The following is a 6083-nucleotide window of genomic DNA, read 5'->3' as shown; positions in this document are numbered from 1 at the left end:
ACTATTCCCAAATATTCTTTCTTTCTTTCTACCATGTTCATAAGTTCTGATTCTGAGCTACTAGCATCATGTACATTATTTAGGCACTGCTATGCTTGCTCAAATGTTTTAGATGATGTAATCATGAAAACAGTTCCTTATTTATAACTTAGAAGACAACATAATTAAAGGATATAAACAAACCAAAAGCCTCAAGAATGTAATAATATTGTCATAACATTTAACTAGCCTTCAAAAGATTTGAGTCTAACCAGTAAATGTCAGTAGTTGTCTATTTCTTCCACCAAAAGCCAACAACTTTTTCTCCTCATTAATCATTGAAATTTTTCAGAGAGGAAAGTTAAAAATGAACGATATTTTCACTAGTAAACAACCAACAGGGTCTTTAGATGTCACATCTATCTGTGAGTCAGTTAACCATGAATATTAAGGGACATAATTTATATTAAATATTGTGTTGTTTTAATTTTGAACTGTGTTTGTAACTCATTTCTGAATATTTTACACAAACAAGGATTAGGGTCATGATCTTTTTAGTTGTTAATTTACCAAGTTAAAAAATGCAAGCAAAAATTCTTTACAGCTTAAACTGAAAGGCCTGATTTTCAGATATGCCCCTTCATTTGTGCAGATGCAATGTTCCATGCAAATATTTGTGATATTATCAACCTCTAAACTTTCAAAACTCATGACTCAAGATGCCACAAAATCATGAGATGGGCTTAAAATCAGGTTTTTTAAATTGAGGGTTTTTTGTTTTGTTTTGTTTTGTTTTGTATTTGCCTTCTGGTGTTTCAGACTTTTGGGTCAAGCTTTTGAAGCTTTTTCTACACCTGTGAGTGATAGCAATTATTGCTTTAAAGAAAAACAACTATTATGTAATCGTATGACATAATGCTGGGTATTTCAGATAAACAACAAATATTATGAGATGTGATAAAAACACAAAAGTTGCTGTGATGGATTTGGAATTGCTCTCTCTAATAATTTATGAATGCTGTATGTTGCTGTATGTTACTGGGATGTTTACTGAATTGATATAATCGGTTACATTTAATATGGGGTGTCAGGAATAAAATAAGCCAGATTTATATAAGGTATCCCTCTGTAAACCTTTGATGGCTGTTAAAGGATGATGATAAAGCCACTGGCTCTGAGGACTTCTGTGATTATGGGCTTACAAATTTAACCTAATTATAAGGTCAAATGTGAAAATATGTAAATATTTATAAGATGTTACAATAATTTTTACTTTTTTTTGCATGCTTGGGAATTAACCATGGAAAACAGATCAAGTTGTTTTCAATAATGAATGTTATGAAGAAGTGCAAGAAAACTATTCAGCCTAAAATAGTGCAACAACAAAAAAAGACTAATGATATGATACAAGGACAGTATTGGATATGATATGATAGGAGTTAAGAACATATGCGTTCAGAAATGAATGGTCCATAATTGTTGTAGTAACTATTAGACCTAATTGTTGGCTAAAATAATGAGGGAATGAATTAGTTTACTGTGAGGGGGAGAACACACCCAGAATCCTAGAAGGGAAGTGGCAGGGGTAATGCGGAAGGAGCCACGGGTAAAAGGAAGCGGCACTGCTCCTGCAGCGCATGTGCTGTGTGTCGGGCCAGCCTGGATGGAGAACGGCGTTGGCTCACTGAAGGGGCAGGGGCTGCAGAGTGGCATCCTGCTCACAGTGCAGGGCACCTCAGCGCCCTCAGTAGGAGACTGCAGCAGCCCAGTGAGGGGGTGGGGACCGCAGGGTGACACAGATGCTCCCATGTCAGCGGACGCTCCCACAGCAGACAAAGGGGGAAGGTGTGGCACTGACATGAAGGGTTGGTCATATGGGGAGCAGGGAACAGAAGGGAGAGAGTCAGAGAGAGAAGGAGGGAGGAGAGGGAAGCTGTCGGATGGACAGATGAGTCGGGTCCTACAGGGGTCATGTGGGAAGAAAGTGACCCAGGGTAGATCTGAGTGGATGTCCGAGGGTTGGTGCATTTAGGGGTAACACCCCATTAACCAAGCTGGAGAAGGGCTCCCCATCTTTAGGGCCCTGGGTCGGGACCTGGAGTGAGGGAAGGCTGTGATGGGGCAAGGCAGCCCTGCACTGAATCTGCAGGGCCCACTCCGGGTTACCTGGCTGCAGAGGCCCCTCCCCCAGAGCCCTACCGAGCACACCCAGGCTGCAGCTCCACTATAACAGCCTGGGGAAGGGCTCAGTCTGGGCTGGCAGCCAGAGGAGAAGGACCTACGCAGGGAGCTCTTGACCAGCATCAACCTGAGGCTCCAGAAGAAGCCAGAGGAGATGCCAAGGCGAGTTGAGGCCCCAGGGAAGGTGGTAAGCCCGACGAGTATGTGAGGGGTAGCTCCAGCGGCCCAGGTAAGATGTGACCCAGGGCAGGAGCGGGAGCCGCCTCTCCTGCCCCGGGAACCTCGGCACGTTTCAGCAGGACTTCCCCACCGAGGGAGTGGCACGCCGTCCTGTCACTCACAGGGCCCTGGGATGGGACCCAGTGGAGTAGGGGGGGGCCCAGGGCCCCCTACCTGGGAGGGCACCCCCACTATAACCCTGTCCCGCCAGTGCCAGCCTTATCGTAAAGGGCTGCATTGAGACTTTGCTATTGACTCAAGTCAGTGGGCCTAGTGTAGGGAATCATTTCTTGTAGGGTTCCCTTTTCCATTCTTTTGTGTTATATTCTGCTCTCTTTTCCCTTTCAGCTGCCAATCCTTCTATCTCTCAGCTTTCCATCGAATCCTGAAATCAATTACAACTTACCAGAGCAGCAAGCTAAGATGATCACGGTCCTGTCTCATCAAAGGAAAAAAGACCCAAGCAGTTAACCTCTTCATGAGAATGTGAACCAAGGACCAAGAAACAGGTGCTCGGTCAACCTGCCAGCAAAGCACCATTTATTACTTACCAGTCATCTAATATTTCCAAAACATCAACAAAAGCTTTTGCCCCACCTTTTTTATCTTACTTCTCTTGCACCTGGCAGCTCTCTGTCTTTGTTAGAAAGAGGAGAGTAAAATTAAACCTTTTCATCAAAGAAATAAAATAAGAGACACTGATATTTTGCCTCGAAAAGAAAAGAGACTTTACTAGGTTTTGTTTGTTTTGCATAATCACTCATTTTCTGTTTCAATATAAATGCTTGTTTTAATTTCTTGTTCTTTCTTATGTTTGGTCAACAATTTTCAACTTTGGAATGAATTCTATTGTTTGGAAAAAAAAAAAAAGAGCAAAACAAGGCCTCTGTAGAAACTCCTGAACATAGGTATCACTGTTTTATTGTTGGATAATGAAAGAGTTTGTAAACTTCTTTATCTTCTTTGTCCCATAGGCTCAATACAACAGCACTCTGTTCCGTTTTCCTGCTGAGCCTACAGACTGGTTTTGTGTAAAGGAACTATAGCAGGGTTTAAAGAGGCTCTGTCTCTTGAAAGTTGTTTGGGGGAACCAGGCTGAAGCACAGGGACAGCTGGGGATATTGTCACATACAAGTCATATGTGGGTCCTGAAGCTTAGCAGGACTGGGCTGGAAGTTTCCATCCCTGCTGTACCCAGCTTAGCATAGCCTGGGACCCTGCAAGCCCAAACAGCAGCTGGGTTTTATCAGCTTTAAGCCATGCCTTGAGCTGGGAAACTACTGAGCAGTAAACAAGTTTGACCTCAGTCTCAGCTCATAAGAGTGATAAGAATGGCATTGAGTCAGGTACGTGCACATCCGGTAAACAACTGTAATATAACTAGTGTAGGGAGTCCTGTGTCCATTGAGTTTCTACAGGGACCTAAACCTCAAAGGGTGCCCTGAATTCCCTTAGCTGGAGCCATGTCCCCAGTGGTCTGGTGTGAGGTGACTGGAATGGAACTCTCCTCAGACCTGAAGGGGCATAAGCATTTCCAAGCTGTTACTCTTTTATGCATTGCTGCCTATGCTTATTGGAGTATTACTTTGCAATAGCTGTGTAACCATCTGGCAGTGTTAAGCCCGTAAGAGTAGTGACGTAGTGAGATTAATAAAAGCAACTATCCCTAATCAACTCTGTCTTGAAGTGAATCCCAAACCCAGTTGGGCCCTGACCTATGAGTTGACAGATATGTGAAGAAGCTAGGCCTTTCTAGGTCACCATGAAGGGATGGTAAGCTTTTAGGTAAGATAGTCAAGTGTGTAGATTATTTGTTGTATTCAAATATTTTGTTTCTCTAAATGCCTTGTTGCTGTGGTTACCTTAAATAATACTACTGAATGGTAGCTGTATTGGATTGTAAACTCTCACAGGGCAATTGCCATGCACTTCTCCATGGTCAGAGTGGGTCTCATGAAAGGCATTCACACAGTTCCCAGGGAGAGGCTTTGCACATGTGGAAGTTCTGCAGCCACCACTGATCATCCCATCTTTGCATCACATCAGTCTGAGCTTGTCTCATGATGTCAGAACCGGTGTTGCACTGCGTCCCAAGGGTTAACTCATGGGTATGCTAGCATGACTTCAAGGCTTTTCCTGAGCAGTGCCTGCATGCCAAGCCAAGCTTTGTCCTCATGATCTTCCTGGTGGAGTGCCATGCGTATGCTCTCCGAGTACTGTGCATGAGGCATACAACAAAACACATGAGCAAACTAGACTCTATGCTTGCAGTGATCTGGCATCTGCACAGGAAACAAGGGCGCAAAAAGGCATGAGCCCTTTTTTTCATGCAAGTGAGGACACGGAACTTCAACTTCCAAAACTGGGTGGCAAGATATCAACCTTATTAGATACAACTTTATCTCATAGTGTAGACATGTCCAGAGAGCCTAAAAGCAGTGCAGATAGTACTATAACCACAACTTTGGCAATTCCTTATTCTTGTACTAACACTAATTAATATGTGTTCAGAATTTGCATTCACAAAATCTGAGATTCTACATGCAAATTCTAACAGCTGCATGCACAGGCATTGAAATCTCTGTTGGAACCACCAACTAACTATATTGGTTCACCAAGATTCTGCACAGAGGTGCATGCATAGAAGGAGGCTAAGTTTATAGTAATGCCGAAATCCAAGGGTATGCAAAGTCTAATTATCACGTAGGGAATAATTTTGCTGCTAGCCAGTAAGTGCAGGCATTTCTCTCTGAATCTCAAGTGATAATGCAATTTACCCACTCCTCATGTGTTTTGAGAGCAAGGGGAACAGAATATGCGCTCCTCTGCCTTGGTGTAGCTTCAACACCACTTTCTACTAAGGATTGTCTCTACAAAAGTAGCATAGCAATCAATAGTTTCTAAGAATGTGATGTAGCAATGGGACACAAGGAAGGATACCAGAGAAGCATGTAACCAGCCAACTTGGACCAGCAGTAATTGTTCCATGGACCCAAGCTTCGAGTCCACTCTTCTAAAGACAATTTAATGTATAACTTGCACTCCAGGTTCCCTGACAACTGTGATGAATGCCATAGAAATGCCAGTAAATAAATACAATAAAATACTTCTTTGTGTGTCAACATAAACAGGTTGATCAGTGTAGTTCTCAGTGGATTTCTGTCTCTTGAGAGAATGTCAAACCCAACAAGAGGATATAGCTCTGTCACTTGAGCTAATTTCTTTTGCAGCAGGGAAATAGTCTACTGTGTAATTTTTAAGTCTTGTTTGTGACCATCCCATGAGCATGTATGGAATATTCATATGTATCCTTTGAAGAAAATATATTACTAATCTACTATTATAATATTTCCTCACTTTTTAAACCTTCAGTAGTCATATTTACAGTTATTCTTTATAGATGGCTGTGATACAATTTCTGGAAATGGTGCATGCAGTTCTGCATTCCTATACTATGCTATCATTTGATTAATAAAATTAATAAGTGGTAACAAAAGGATATGAATTGCACATTATAGGAATCCTTGATGAAAAGGCTCCTCCTGCCAGGCTGTCTGGAAAGTTTATATTATTTAAGTGTGCATTTTATTGAGCCAGACTGGACACTCATCAAGGGGAATGTAAGAGATGAGCAAGGCATAGAATGGAAATTAATTGAAAGCTATTAAAATATAATATTGCTGTTTTCAATGTGTTATTCCAGG

Source organism: Pelodiscus sinensis, chromosome 3, assembly GCF_052426305.1.
Source record: "Pelodiscus sinensis isolate ZL-2025 chromosome 3, ASM5242630v1, whole genome shotgun sequence".
In the NCBI taxonomy this organism is placed as follows: domain Eukaryota; kingdom Metazoa; phylum Chordata; order Testudines; family Trionychidae; genus Pelodiscus; species Pelodiscus sinensis.
The sequence above is the reverse complement of the archived record's forward strand: the minus strand, read 5'-3'. Positions refer to the sequence as shown.